Source organism: Podarcis raffonei, chromosome 13 (assembly GCF_027172205.1).
Source record: "Podarcis raffonei isolate rPodRaf1 chromosome 13, rPodRaf1.pri, whole genome shotgun sequence".
Classification (NCBI taxonomy): domain Eukaryota; kingdom Metazoa; phylum Chordata; class Lepidosauria; order Squamata; family Lacertidae; genus Podarcis; species Podarcis raffonei.
Window position 1 is genome coordinate 17305094 of NC_070614.1, and position 15456 is coordinate 17320549.

The following is a 15456-nucleotide window of genomic DNA, read 5'->3' on the forward strand; positions in this document are numbered from 1 at the left end:
AGGCACTCCTGTATAGTGGAGGTTTTTATGTTTAAGTTTTTATGTTTTTATATATGTTGGAAACCCAGAATGGCTGGGGCAACCCAGTCAAATGGGCAGGGAATAATAATAATAATAATAATAATAATAATAATAATAATAATGGGATAGGGCATCCCTATTTTCATTGGAAAAATAATTGCAGAGTATTCACTTGGGTCCTGCTTGTGGTCTTCCCATAGGTATCTGGCTGGCCATTGGATGGGGTATAAATAATAAAATCATCATCATAATCATTCTTATAAGACAAAAAAGTATAGGGGCCCCTGACCATTAGGTCCAGTCATGACCGACTCTGGGGTTGTGACGCTCATCTCGCTTTATTGGCCGAGGGAGCTGGCGTACAGCTTCCGGGTCATGTGGCCAGTATGACTAAGCTGCTTCTAGCGAACCAGAGCAGCACACGGAAACACCGTTTACCTTCCCGCCGGAGCGGTACCTATTTATCTACTTGCACTTTGTGCTTTCGAACTGCTACGTTGGCAGGAGCAGGGACCGAGCAACGGGAGATTACCCCGTTGCGAGGATTCGAACCACCGACCTTCTGATCGGCAAGTCCTAGGCTCTGTGGTTTAACACACAGTGCCACCCGCGTCCCTCCAATAATAGGATAGGGCATCCCTATTTTCATTGGAGAAATATTGCAGAGTATTCACTTGGGTCCTGCTTGCGGTCTTCCCATAGGTATCTGGCTGGCCATTGGATGGGGTATAAATAATAAAATCATCATCATTCTTATAGGATAGGACGTCCCTATGTTCATCAGAGAAATGTTGGAGGATATGCTTATGCACCATCACTGAAGAAGAAGAAGAAGAAGAAGAAGAAGAAGAAGAAGAAGAGGAGGAGGAGGAGGAGGAGGAGGAGGAGGAGTTTGGATTTGATATCCCACTTTATCACTACCCAAAGGAGTCTCAAAGCGGCTAACAATCTCCTTTCCCTTCCTCCCCCACAACAAACACTCTGTGAGGTGAGTGGGGCTGAGAGACTTCAGAGAAGTGTGACTAGCCCAAGGTCACCCAGCAGCTGCATGTGGAGGAGTGGAGACGCGAACCCGGTTCCCCAGATTACGGATCTACCGCTCTTAACCACTGACAAGTATCCACTCACTCGCTCACGCAGGCTGCAACCTTAGACACCAGGGCTAGGGAGCTTGTGACTCTCTAAGGGCTGTTGTACTCCAACATGGGATGCAGGTGGCAGTGTGGTCTAAACCACTGACCCTCTTGGGCTTGCCGACTGGAAAGTTGATGGTTCAAATCCCTGCGACAGGGTGAGCTCCGTTGCTCTGTCCCAGCTCCTGCCAACCTAGCAATTCAAAAGCACACCAGCACAAGTAGATAAATAGATACCGCTGCAGCAGGAAGGCAAATGGCGTTTCCGCGTGCTCTGGTTTCCGTCACAGTGTCCCGTTGTGCCTGAAGTGGCTTAGTCATGCTGGTCTCATGACCCAGAAAGCTGTTTGTAGAAAAACACCGGCTCCCTCAGCCTGAAAGCGAGATGAGCGCCACAATGCCATAATCACCTTTGACTGGATTTAACTGCTCAGGGGTCCTTTACCTTTTACCTTTACCTTTTGTACTCCAACTCCCATTGGCCCCAACCAACTTAGCCAATGGCCAGGGATGATGAGAGTTGTAGTCCAGTGTCTTTTGCCAAGTCACAGATCCCCCTCAAATCCTATATGCACTGACCTAGGAGTACCGTATGTCCCATGCAATACAGTCTGGCTTCCCTCTAAGCAGGCCCTCTCTGAGATCCACAGAGGCCAAAGATCAACTTCTAGCTTTTGAGGCCCTTAGCCATGGCAAAAATTAAAAATTTGCTACTCGAGCAAACAAAATAAAGGCACCAGAAAGAGAGAGCAAGTGGTTTGCTTATATAATCAGCTTGGAAGACATGTTCATCACAGTCTAATCTTGTGCCCTCAGAACAGATAAGTTTTTATTAATATTTATGAAGGTTTTAAATGCTCTTGTAGGACAAAATCTATATCGGTTCACAAAGGAATGATGTGTTTCGCCAAATCACACAGCTCCCTTGCTGAAATTTGCAGCTCCAAGCTGAAAAAACAAGTTGTGAAGCTTATCAATTTTGGGGCTGCCTTTGAGCTTGAGGGCTCTGGGGACGAGGGGCCCTCCAGAGGCCCCCTCTGATCGGCCCTGCTTCTGATAAGAGAGATTCACAGGATTGGGCTAGCGGTTCCTTAACTGCAACAGACCCAGAGGAAGGAGCAAGACTCTGAACAACGGTGCTCGCAAAGCAGACGAGAAGATTTTTTAACAAGGCAACCCCAAGAGACATAAAAAAACCCTAAGGATAATGAGGAGCATTGAATTGCCAGGGACAGGTATCTGAAAAATAGGCCCACTGGGATCTATAAAGCTGTGTCTGAACCACATTAAAGGTACAGGGTGCTTCCCATTCCGTGCCAGAGTAGTGCCTGCATCAGCTGTTCAGCCCTGTATCATACTTCTTAAAGCAAGGTCCCCAATCCAATTCCTGGCATCTATGTTTAGGGCCGGGTAAGGGACCCCCTGCCTCAAACCCCCAGAACCACAGTACGATGCAGATCTCCTGCTTCAAAATGCCAGGGGGTGTACGGGGAGACACCAAACCTGGGACTTTTTTGCATGCAAGGCATGCACTCGGCTGCTGAGCTATAATCCTCTCTTAAGTGCTCCTGTCAGCACTTCCCTTGAAAAAGCATGGATCCCATGGCCAGACTAGACTTGGCGTTAAAATGCATATTTGCATTTCATGAACACGTTCTAAAAAAAATATTGTAAAGGATGTTAGCTGTGGGGAGTGGGCAGAGAAGGGGGGTAGTCTTTAGGATCAGTGTTGCATATCCTCCAATATTTATCCAATAATAATAATAATAATAATAATAATAATAATAATAATACCCCAGTCATCTGACTGGGTTGCCCCAGCCACTCTGGGCCGCTTCCAACATATATAAAAACATAATAAAACGTTAAACATTACAAAACTTATACAGGGCTGCCTTCAGATGTCTTCTGAAGGTTGTCTACTTACTTATGTCCTTGGCTCGGGGGTCACATAACTCCATAAAAGGTAAAGGGACCCCTGACCATTAGGTCCAGTCGTGACTGACTCTGGGGTTGTGGCGCTCATCTCGCTTTATTGGCTGAGGGAGCCAGTGTACGGCTTCCGGGTCATGTGGCCAGCATGACTAAGCCACTTCTGGCGAACCAGAGCAGCACACGGAAACACCGTTTACCTTCCCACCAGAGTGGTACCTATTTATCTACTTGCACTTTGAGGTGCTTTCGAACTGCTAGGTTGGCAGGAGCAGGGACCGAGCAACGGGAGCTCACCCCATGGCGGGGATTCGAACCGCCAACCTTCTGATCGGCAAGTCCTAGGCTCTGTGGTTTAACCCACAGCGCCACCCACGTCCCTACATAACTCCATACCTGCCAGCATTTCTCTAATGAAAATAGGGATGCCCTAAGGAAAAGCGAGACATTCTGGGATCAAATCAGAAATCAGGACGTCTTCTGTAAATATGCGACTGTCCCTGGGAAATACGTAGGGACACTTAGAAGGTCTGCAGCCACTGAGGCTTATTTTGGAGTGGTTGATAACGCATTTTAAGCACAGTTGTGTTTTACAAGCACATCTTGATCCAGAAAACTGTGAAGCTCTTGGCTTTGAAAAAGGCCCAGGACAGGCCGTAGTGGCATAAAACATTGTTCAGCCTTCACCAGCTTCGTGCATTCCAGATGTGGTTGGGCCACAGCTCCCATTGGCTGAAATCCAGCATGGCCAATGGTCAGGGATGATGGGAGAGAGAGGAGGCATTGGTCCTTGCTATGAGAACCGGGGTATTATAAACATGTTCCTGTTTGCAGCCTGGGCAAGCAAGTGGGTGGATGGATGTGGCTCCCAGTGCATTTCCAAGTATAATTCAAAGTGTTGGTGCTGACCTTTAAAGCCCTAAATGGCCTCAGCCCAGTATACCTGAAGGAGCATCTCCACCCCCATCATTCAGCCCGGATACTGAGGTCCAGTTCCAAGGGCCTTCTGGCAGTTTCCTCACTGCGAGAATGAGGCTACAGGGAACCAGGCAGAGGGCCTTCTCAGTGGTGGCGCCCGCCCTGTGGAACGCCCTCCCATCAGATGTCAAAGAAATAAACAACTATCTGACTTTTAGAAGACATCCAAAGGCAGCCCTGTTTGGGGAAGTTTTTAATGTTTGATGTTTGATTCTGTTTTTAGTCCTCTGTTGGGAGCTGCCCAGAGTGGCTGGGGAAACCCAGCCAGATTGGCGAGGTATAAATATTATTATTAATAATAATAATAATCTGCAAAGTGTTTGCAGGTGCCTGAACTGGTTTTGTTGTCTTCTGCAGCAATGCATCTGGGACTTGCTTCCTCCTAGCTTGTCCTGCCCGCCCTTGACCCTTCCGCCACCAGGGGGAGCTCTAGCCTCCCTTCTTGCTCCCAGCCCATGCCCACCATAACTGTCTCCAGATGTTGCCCAGTATTCCCACAGCACTGCTGGAGGGGAGGCCAGAGGACAAGCAGGTGCTGCTCAGAGAGCCAGCCTCCCTTGCCCTGGCTGCGGGCTCCTCAAAGATGCTAATTGTCTTTTCCTGGCCTCATGAAACCATGATCTCATCAGCTTAAACAGGCAGAAAACAACAAACAGATGGAGTTTTCTGGAGGTGCTGCTGTGCTTACCAGAGCAGTCACTTTGCTCCAAATGTTCAAAATGCAGGTTTGGAAGGGGCAGCAAAAGGCTGCTGAATGATTTTAACTTCCTCAGGTTAAGTACTTAATTCGTTCCTGAGGTCCGTTCTTAACCTGAAACTGTTCTTAAGCTGAAGCACCACTTTAGCTAATGGGGCCTCCTGCTGCCGCCGCGCCGCCGGAGCACGATTTCTGTTCTCATCCTGAAGCAAAGTTCTTAACCTGGATAATAATAATAATTTATTATTTATCCCCCGCCCATCTGGCTGGGTCTCCCCAGCCACTCTGGGCGGCTTCCAATAAAATATTAAAATACTATAATACATCAAACATTAGAAGCTTCCCTAAACAGGGCTGCCTTCAGATGTCTTCTAAAAATCTGGTAGTTGTTGTTCTCTGTGACATCTGGTGGGAGGGCGTTCCACAGAGAAGGTGCCACCACTGAGAAGGCCCTCCGCCTGGTTCCCTGCAACTTGGCCTCTCGCAGTGAGGGAACCGCCAGAAGGCCCTCGGTGCTGGACCTTAGTATCCGGGTAGAACGATGGGGGTGGAGACGCTCCTTCAGATATATTGGACCATGGCCGTTTAGGGCTTTAAAGGTCAGCACCAACACTTTGAATTGTGCTCGGAAACATACTGGGAGCCAATGTAGGTCTTTCAAGATCGGTGTTATGTGGTCTCTGCGGCCGCTCCCAGTCACCAGTCTTGCTGCCGCGTTCTGGATTAGTTGTAGTTTCCGGGTCACCTTCAAAGGTAGCCTCACGTAGAGCACATTGCAGTTGTCCAAGCAGGAGATAACCAGAGCATGTACCACTCTGGCAAGACAGTCTACGGTCAGGTAGGGTCTCAGCCTGCACACCAGGTGGAGCTGGTAAACAGCTGCCCTGGACACATATTTGACCTGTGCCTCCATGGACAGCTGTGAGTCCAAAATGACTCCCAGGCTGCGCACCTGGTCCTTCAGGGGCACAGTTACCCCATTCAGGACCAGGAAATCCTCCACACCTGCCCGCCTCCTGTCCCCCCAAAACAGTACTTCTGTCTTGTCAGAATTCAACCTCAATCTGTTAGCTGCCATCCAACCTCCAACCGCCTCCAGGCACTCATACAGGACCTTCACCGCCTTCACTGGTGAAGCACTATTTCTGGGTTAGCGGAGTCTGTAACCCGAAGCGTATGTAACCTGAAGCGTATGTAACCAGAGGTACCACTGTATAGACACAGGCTTAAAAGCTATAGGCAGCAAAGTAATACTGGCATGATTGCACCTTTAGTGAATATGACATGTGCACGAATAGGGAACTCCTTGTCCCAAAAGGTTCTTCTCATCACCATCCCGCTCTAATAGAGGGTTTTTTTGTGCCTGATGATGACTACTTTATTTCACTGTGCATGTGGACCTGAGTGACTCCTCCTGTTACTTTTGCTGCCACCTCTGTTTCCCATTAATTCAACATTTTCTTCAGCCTTTTAAAACTGATTTTGCAGACCCTCCAAGTGTCCCTGTTTCCAAAGGACAGTCCCGGATTTACAGAAGCCCTCTTGGTTTCTGATTTAATCCCAGAATGTCCCGCTTTTCCTTAGGTCATCTCTATTTTCATCAGAGAAATGTTGGAGTGTATGAAGTTATCTGACCCTCCGAGCCAAGGAGATAACTAACTAGACAACCTTTAGAAGACATTGAAGGCAGCCCTGTATAAGGAAGGTTTTTAAAAAATGTTTAATGCTCTATTATGTTTTATATATGTTGGAAGCAGCCCAGAGTGGCTGGGGCAACCCAGTCAGACAGGCTGGGTAGAAATAATAAAATTATGACATAGGGTGTCCCTATTTTCATTGGAGAAATGTTGGAGGGTATGGTTACTGCTAGAAATCCTAGAGGCCCAAAGGTGGGAGATATTGATGTTTAAAGAAATTTTAAAAAGAACCCAAACCTTTGGGGGGTTTTGTTTTTGTTTCAGATAAAACCTTCAAAGGTTTCTAGCCCTCATGGCTATGGAAAAAAACCTGTAGTTTCTCCTCTTACTGTTTCACTGGAGACATTAACTGTAAGGCTGAGGGAGAGAGGGACTGGTCTGAGGTTGTGCCTGAGCAAGAATTGGAACTTTGGTGTCCTACATTGTTTGACGCTTTCTTCAGTAAACCACAGTAAAAAGATAAAGGGACCCTGACCATTAGGTCCAGTCGTGGCCAACTCTGGGGTTGCGGCGCTCATCTCGCTTTACTGGGTGAGGGAGCCGACATACAGCTTCCGGGTCATGTGGCCAGCATGACTAAGCCACTTCTGGCGAACCAGAGCAGCACACGGAAACACTGTTTACCTTCCAGTCGGAGCGGTACCTATTTATCTACTTGCACTTTGAGGTGCTTTCGAACTGCTAGGTTGGCAGGGGCAAGGACTGAGCAACGGGAGCTCACCCTGTCACGGGGATTCGAACCGCCGACCTTCTGATCGGCATGTCCTAGGCTCTGTGGTTTAACCCACAGCGCCACCGCAGTAGCTCCCTGTTGATGAAAAATGGAGAGCCTCGTCCTAAAGTTCTGCCTAAGGCAGTGGTGGGCAATGAGATCGCAGAAGGGCTCAAAGAGTCATCAGGAAAGCATCACGTGATGAGCTCTGCAGTCTGGTTGACTCTTTCACTGGGACTCAGCTACATTAGTAAAGAAAAAGCATTTTATATGCATTATAACACTGTGACACCAGACGTCGCTGTGGAGTCCTGTCTTTCGCCAACATGTTTTCCCATAATGAAGCTTACAACGCGTTTTCCTGAAATGCTTTTGGGATGCGTCTAGATCCAGCCCTGGTTGCAATTGGGTTAGTTCTTTGGTGATCACTCATAGCCAAGTAAGATTGTCTTCCATAAACACAGTTTTAACAGTGAGTCCGAAAGTGACTGTGGAAGCCAATTCTGGATTCACACATCTTTCCACAGTGGGGACACAGGTTTCCTGGCGGGAGTTGGTCACTGTGAGGGTTTGCCAAGCGTGCCTTCCTCTTAGCACATTTCTGCCTTGTGTCCTGAGTTCGAGTGTCTTCAAAGCCCATGATGCCTCTGGTAAAGGCTGTTCTCCATTTGGAGCACTCACAGGCTAGTGTTTCCCAATTGTTGGTATTTATACTGCATTTTTTAAAATTTGCCTTAAGACAGTAAATCTCCTTGATGGGTCCCCATCTCTAGAAAGGCAGCGGGGTTTTCTCTGCAAATCCTTCACACTCAGCTTTCCCAGCCCTCAGTCTCCTTATTTCCTGACAGCACGCAACCCTTTGTAATTCACCTGTGTATATTTCCTTTGGAGGAAGAATGCGTTTCACTTCCTTTGCACCAACTGCACTGTTTAACAACATTCCGGGACTGACCTTCCCTCTTGCCAGTTGAGATGCTCTGAAGCTTTTCCAGAGCATTCCTGCATCGCAGCTGCTGGGGCTCATGAATGTGTCCGTTTCTGTCTCCTGGGCTAATTCCAAACTACCAGTAGGTGTTTACTCTGGAACTGACAGATTTTTCTCCGCTCACTTTTCTTCCATGGCAATTCCATGTTGCTATCTTCATCCATTCGTTGTGTTCCTAAGTATATCTGCTTCTTTGGGGAGTTCCCCAAATGTGACTTTTTTTGTGTTGTTCTGGGAAGAACAAAGCAGCAGCACATTATCAGCAGATCTACATCATCTTAGTGCTGCTCTTCTCAGTTTTCGAGGAGGTTTCGTTGGTAGCCACATTTCAGGCCCTGTTGCTACACCTCTGCATTTTGGTGCACCTTGGCTTTTACTTTCCATTCTAGCAGTGTGCTATTTCCCTTCCTATTTTCTACCTCTCAAAACAAAAACAATTTTTTTCCAACTGTGCACCGAAATTCCTTTTCCACCTATATTTTAAATAAATCATTTTTTTAAAAAATTGTGCAATCATGCTGAATTGCGTGATTGCAGGTTAGTTTAATTCATTTGCAAAACAGCAGACTGTTGGGGAACGTACGATCCCATCCCTTGGCAAATTGCTTCCTGCCTTTTGCAAAGAAATGAGCCAAACCTATGATCATCCACAAATCCGTACTATTGTGAAGATATTTTAACGATTTAAAAATAAGTAAATAAATAAAAAGAAAGAAAGAAATGCAGGCAACACCCATTTTAGCACTGTTTTATTTTAATTTTTTAAAAAAATGATTTTAAAAGATAAGCGTGCCATTTTTATCAGCATGCTTAGGTACATTGCCCTTCTCCGATCACATGGATCTGCTATACTCACTGGTGTGGTTGAAACAGTGGGATGCTTGCACACACCCAAAGAGCCCTACCCACCAATTTGTGGAAAAGTAAAGGTAAAGGGACCCCTGACTATTAGGTCCAGTCATGATCGTCTCTGGGGTTGTGGCGCTCATCTCACTTTATTGGCCGAGGGAGCCGGCGTACAACTTCCGGGTCATGTGGCCAGCGTGACTAAGCTGCTTCTGGCGAACCTGAGCAGTGCATGGAAACGCCGTTTACCTTTCCGCTGGAGCGGTACCTATTTATCTACTTGCACTTTGACGTGCTTTCGAACTGCTAGGTTGGCAGGAGCAGGGACCGAGCAATGGGAGCTCACCCCGTTGCGGGGATTTGAACCACCAACCTTCTGACTGGCAAGTCCTAGGCTCTGTGGTTTAACCCACAGCGCCAACTGCGTCCCAGTCAATTTGTGGAAAGCCAGTTGCAATTTTGCACGTAACTTACAACGCAGAGCATGGTTAGGGGTGCCCCTGGTTTGGAAGCTCCTCCGGTTGCTAATGTAGTACAGTGGTACCTCAGGTTACAAACCCTTCGGGTTACAGACACTTCAGGTTACAGACTACGCTAACCCGGAAGTAGTACCTCGGGTTAAGAACTTTACCTCAGGATGAGAACAGAAATCGTGCGCCCGCGGCGCAGCAGCAGCGGGAGGCCCCGTTAGCTAAAGTGGTGCCTCAGGTTAAGAACGGTTTCAGGTTAAGAACGGACCTCTGGAATGAATTAAGTACGTAACCAGAGGTACCACTGTCAGGGGCGTAGGAAGTGGGGGGTGGAGGGGGCGGTCCACCCCGGGTGCCACTCTGGGGGGGTGACAAGATGGCCCCTGCCTGCCCCCAGCTGTAGAGCAGCCGAGGGCGCGCGCAGTCCGTATGGTATGCCGCACAGGCGCACTCCGTACGGATTGCCCTGCCCTGGGTGCCAGAGAGGGTTCCTCCGCCGCTGACCACTGTACGCTGCTGCTAGAGTCCTTTATCCTGTGTATACTAATGGAAAACTTGTTCTCCCAGTGTGGATCCTTATGTAGCCAAAACAGCACCACCCACACACAAGAAGGAGGCTGCAAAAGTTCAAAAGCTAGTTAAGGTGAGGATGAGAAAGGGGACGGCCTAATCCATCGGTAGGCAAACTAAGGCCTGGAGGCCGGATCCGGCCCAATCGCCTTCTAAATCTGGCCTGTGGACAGTCCGGGAATCAGCGTGTTTTTACATGAGTAGAATGGGCGCTTTTATTTAAAATGCATCTCTGGGTTATTTATGGGGCATAGGAATTCGTTCATATTTTTTCCCTTCAAAATATAGTCCGCCGTCCGCCCCCAAGGTCTGAGGGACAGTGGCTGGCCCCCTGCTGAAAACGTTTTCTGACCCCTGGTCAGTGGGCAAGGAAGGCTGACTATGCAGGATGTAGAATGACAGAAAACTGCATGTGTGCAATGGAGTACACTGGAAAGGGCGCTGGAACCCTAAATAGGATCACTTCACCCAGTATCCTTTTGTTGCTGCTTCTGCACAAGTCCGCAAGTGTGCATGTATATTTGTATATGCACACACATTTATCTGTTCCAGTGACCAACGAAACAATCTCTATTCATTGTATAGGCCAGGTGTTTATATTCTGCCTCTCTTATTGCCCCACCTCCCTCCTCCAAAGGCGTCCTGGGCTTTGAAGACACTCAAACTCAGGACAAAAGGGAGAAACGCGCTAAGAGGAAGGCACGCTTGGCAAACCCTCAGCATGATCAACTCCCGCCGGGAGGAAGGACTTGTGGATCCAGAATTGGCCTCCACAGTCACTTACGGACTCACTGTTAAAACCGTGTTTATGGAAGACAATCTTATTCGGCTATGAGCAATCGCCAAAGAGAACACTCTTTGTAATGTATTCCTAAGTTTATCCTTTTTTGCAGCTGTTACTCTGTCTCTGCGCTGACAGGAGGTTGTTTTCGCAGCTTGGTGTCATCTCTGCATCTCTTCTCCCCTTTTGCTTTCTCCATCCTTGGAGAATACGAGAGAGCCTCTGTCTCGTTTGGTCATGGTGGTTTCCCAGCTGTTTCGTCTGAGCAGCAGGCTCATTCACAGAGAGCCACCTTGGCCAAGCAGATGGTGTCATGGCCTCCAATCTGCGTGTCTTTCTTCGGTTCAAAATCCCTGCTCAGCTGTGGAACTTGCTGGACAGTCTTGCACGAACCGCTCAGCCTTCCTTCCACCATTTTTGTTCAGGACAGACAAAGAATTTGTAGACTATGCCCACCCAGGGTAGCAACCCTGAGATTCTTTTCATAATGACTTATCCCAGGAGACTCAGAGTTTCCCATCATCTGTTCAGCTAACTTCAACAGCTGAGGCTGCACACACACCAATTCATTTAAAGCGCATTTCTGCACCCACTAAAAAAAAAAATATTGTTATGGGTTTACCTCTGTGAAGGGTACACTAGACTTGCCAGAATCTTTGGAGTGGTAGTGGATGTGTTTTATAGATTTGGAGGGACACCCCGCCCCCCAAAAAATAAAACCTAGAAATTGGTAAATGGGAGTATTTTGATTAATTGGGATGTAGATGAAAGTACAAGTTGCAGAACGTTGCCAGACAAGGAATCCCTGGGCTGGCTTATGCAAACCCGCAAATCTGTTAACATGGCAAAAGAGGTTGATGGGCCATCCGAGAGGAATCCTTTGGCCACATTTATACCATGCATATAAAGCAGATTAAACCACCTGACTTCCCCCAAAGAAACATGGGAACTGTAGTTTGATAATGGTGCTGGGGATTGTAGCTCTGTGAGGGGTAAACTACTGTTCCCATGAATTTGGTTTTTTTGTGGGGGGAGTCCAATGCTTTCAATGTATGGTGTGGATGTGACCTATCTTTACACACAACGGTGCAGTTAACTGCTCAGAGCAGGATGAAACTACAGTATCCCTAAAAGGTAAAGGTAAAGAACCCCTCACAGTTAAGTCCAGTCGCAAATGACTCTGGGGTTGCAGCGCTCATCTCGCTTTACTGGCAGACAGTTTTTCTGGGTCATGTAGCCAGCATGACTAAGCCGCTTCTGGTGAAACCAGAGTAGTGCACGGAAATGCCGTTTACCTTCCCACTGGAGCGGTACCTATTTATCTACTTGCACTGGCATGCTTTCGAACTGCTATGTTGGCAGGAGCTTGGACTGAGCAACGGGAGCTCACCCTGTCATGGGGATTCAAACCACCGACCTTCCGATCGGCAAGCCCAACAGGCTCAGTGGTTTAGACCACAGAGCCACCCGCGTCCCTACAGTATCCCTACAGTTTAATAATTTTAGACACTGGATTTAATGGTGTTATGGAACATCCTCTTTCGATGGCAATGTGCATTACTTCATTTCAAATTTCCAATCTTAAATTCTGCTCATCACACTTCTGCAGCAAATTCTTTTTTTAAAAAAAAATATCCTTGTGAAAATTCATATTTTAATGCAAATTCTTCAAATAAACTCATTTTTTCACTAGCATATTTGCAAGCAGTTTCCCCTGATTTAATGCTATTATGTATGTTTTCACCAATATTTCATCGAATCTTAGAGTTGGAAGGGATCTCGAGGGTCATTGAGTCCAACCTCCTGCAAGGCAGGAATCTCAAAATGTTGTCGCCCGTCCAGTTTGAAACCATACCACACCCTGTTTAGCTTTTCAAATGCATATTCATTCCTATGCACAATTTTCCCCAATATATGCATTTTTGTAGACATTGTTCAGTTGGAGAAGTGCCTCACAAACGTTGGGATACGTGCAAATTCTGAAGGATAGCTGCGTTTCAGTTTGCATATTGTTCGGGGACAGGCAGATTTGGTAGGTTCCCCCTCTGAAAGTGAACTGAATCAAATTCTTCCCCCATCCCTAGCTGGGCTTCTGCCTTGAAAGTTCTGCCCTGACAGCATCACCACCACCCTGGCCTCTCATCTTATACGGCTACATATGCCCTCTTCCCCACCTGCACCTTCAAACCTTCCCATGCCTCAAGCCCCACAAAGATGTATTTGAAAACATGGCGTTGTTAGCCATACATGCAGCCACGCACCCAAACTCATTGCCACACACATTGCCCTACACTCACACTCTAGGACATCACGCTCACATTGACAAATGCACGCACTAATCAAAGCACATGTGCAGATGGTCTTTTATTTATTCATTTAAATTTGTATGCTGTCCTGTTCTAGGCCCTTATGCCGAGTGAGAGCATGTTGTTAAAAAAGAGTATTTTTTTAAAGTGTGCATTGCAGTGCTAAGCATGTTCACTCGTAAATCTTCAAATGTTTGCCATTCTTGGATTTTATTTTTTGAATTTCGAGCATTTCAGAAAGTCCCACGAAAACAAACGTGTCCTCAAGGAGTTCAATGTTCTCGTTTCCTACTAATGTTACATTCAGACAACCTTCACCATTTATCCTGATGGGTTTTTGGGGAAGGGGTGTGTCCAAAGACTACAGGGAATTTATGTGACATTGGCTGTTTACTGAGCATACATTCTGATTTGTTTGAGATTGTGGTGTAATGGTTAAGAGCGGTGGACTCGTAATCTGGTGAACCGGGTTCGATTCCCCTCCCCTCCACATGCAGCTGCTGGGTGACCTTGGGCCAGGCACACTTCTCTGAAGTCTCTCAGCCTCACTCACCTCACAGAGTGTTTGTTGTGGGGGAGGAAGGGAAAGGAGAATGTTAGCTGCTTTGAGACTCCTTAGGGTAGTGATAAAGCAGGATATCAAATCCAAATCCAAACTCTATATGACATTGCCTCCAGCAATAGTTATCCCACACCACCTGCTGCCCTTCCCTGCCACTTTCCTTTCAGCAAAAAGCCAATTTCCAAGCGGTTGCTGTATGTGCGGAAGTTCTTCGTTGTGCAGGAGTGCCAAATCCAATTTCGCTGCACAACCTGAACTCGCCGGCATTTGCTTGAATCCCACCTGTGCAAAGCAGTGACAGCCTGGAAGGGTCCTAAGCGTGCTTGAAGACTGCGGCAGCCTATGAAACGTGACACCATAAACTGGCCTGCAGGAAAAATAATAACAAAGCCTTTAAATGTCTCAATCCCTTAATTAATATTTATTGCGTGCAGTCAGCATGAATAACTGCCAGCAGCCAGGCACTCTCATATACAACTGTAATTTAATCTTCAAGGTGCAGAAACACACATCTTCCTTAATGCGCACAACCCCCCCCCCAAAAGCAGATAACATTAAAAAAAATTCCCCTATGTGAATCTCAGCCTACATTGCATGTGCTGTTTTCTGCACATGCAAAGGTGCTTCTCTACAGCCCCTTTCAGTCGCAATTCTCCAAGACGCACCTCTCCTGAAACGTTGGGGAGGATATCTAGAATACACAGCCCCCCTCGTGCACAAGGAAAGAAAAACACTATACATATGCCTATGACTTCACTCTACTCATATGTGCAGGGGCACCCAGAAATACCAGCAAGTCATACGTGCTCATGCAAATCAGAGATCTGCACATGCATATCTATGTGCAACATGCACAGCTATGCCCACAAACCCAGAAAGGATCCCTGCGGGCGTGCCCATGGAAACGCGTTCACGGGCAAGCAATTGTGGCCACACACTTGCAGGCAGCGGCTATTCTTTCTACGGAGAAAAAGAGTGGCACACACAGGGCATCCAATCCACAGGAGTCCCACCCTGCTGGTGCTGTGGGGCCTCCCGATCTATCCCTTGTCACTTTCCCTTGGTGCATCTGTCCATCTTAAGCACCCGAGCATGACAACTGTTTTCTCCACTCTGTTCCCTTCTCTCTCTCTCTCTCTGTCTCTCTCTCTCTCTCTCTCTCTCTTTCAGACAGCCCATCCCCTTCCTGATGCTTGCCTCCCTACACTAAGGTTGCCATGCCAGCCAGTTGCCATGGTCACGCTGGCAGGCAATGAAAAGCACAGCTCCGCAGCGGAGTGACGCGACGGGGTGGAGGGAGGGGGAGAGTCGAATCGGGAGATGCAGTGATCTGCAAAGATTTGCAGGGCTGGTTCTGCCCTCTCTCCCTCCCAGAGCATGTCAGTGTGGCATATGCCTACCACTCGCCCCTGGGGGGGAAAAGGTTCTGCATGGTAGTGAGTCTATAGGAGCATCAAGCTTTCATGACCAAGGGCACCCATGGTGTCCACGTAGCAAGATGATGCTCGGGTGGAGGAGCGGAGCGCTGTCCCCTGCTGCATGATTGACGAGCCCCTGCCGAGGAAGGAGGACCAGGAAGGGGCTGCCAAGTGGGGACGCCGTTCGTCCGAGACCAGGCTTCCTTCTGCCTGGTTATGTGCCTACTTGCATCCCTCTAGCAACCTCTAGCAAGTCATCTGGTTTGCTTCTACAGTGGTACCTTGGTTTACGAACTTTATCCGTTCCGGAAGTCCGTTCTTAAACCAAAGCGTTCTTAAACCAGGGTG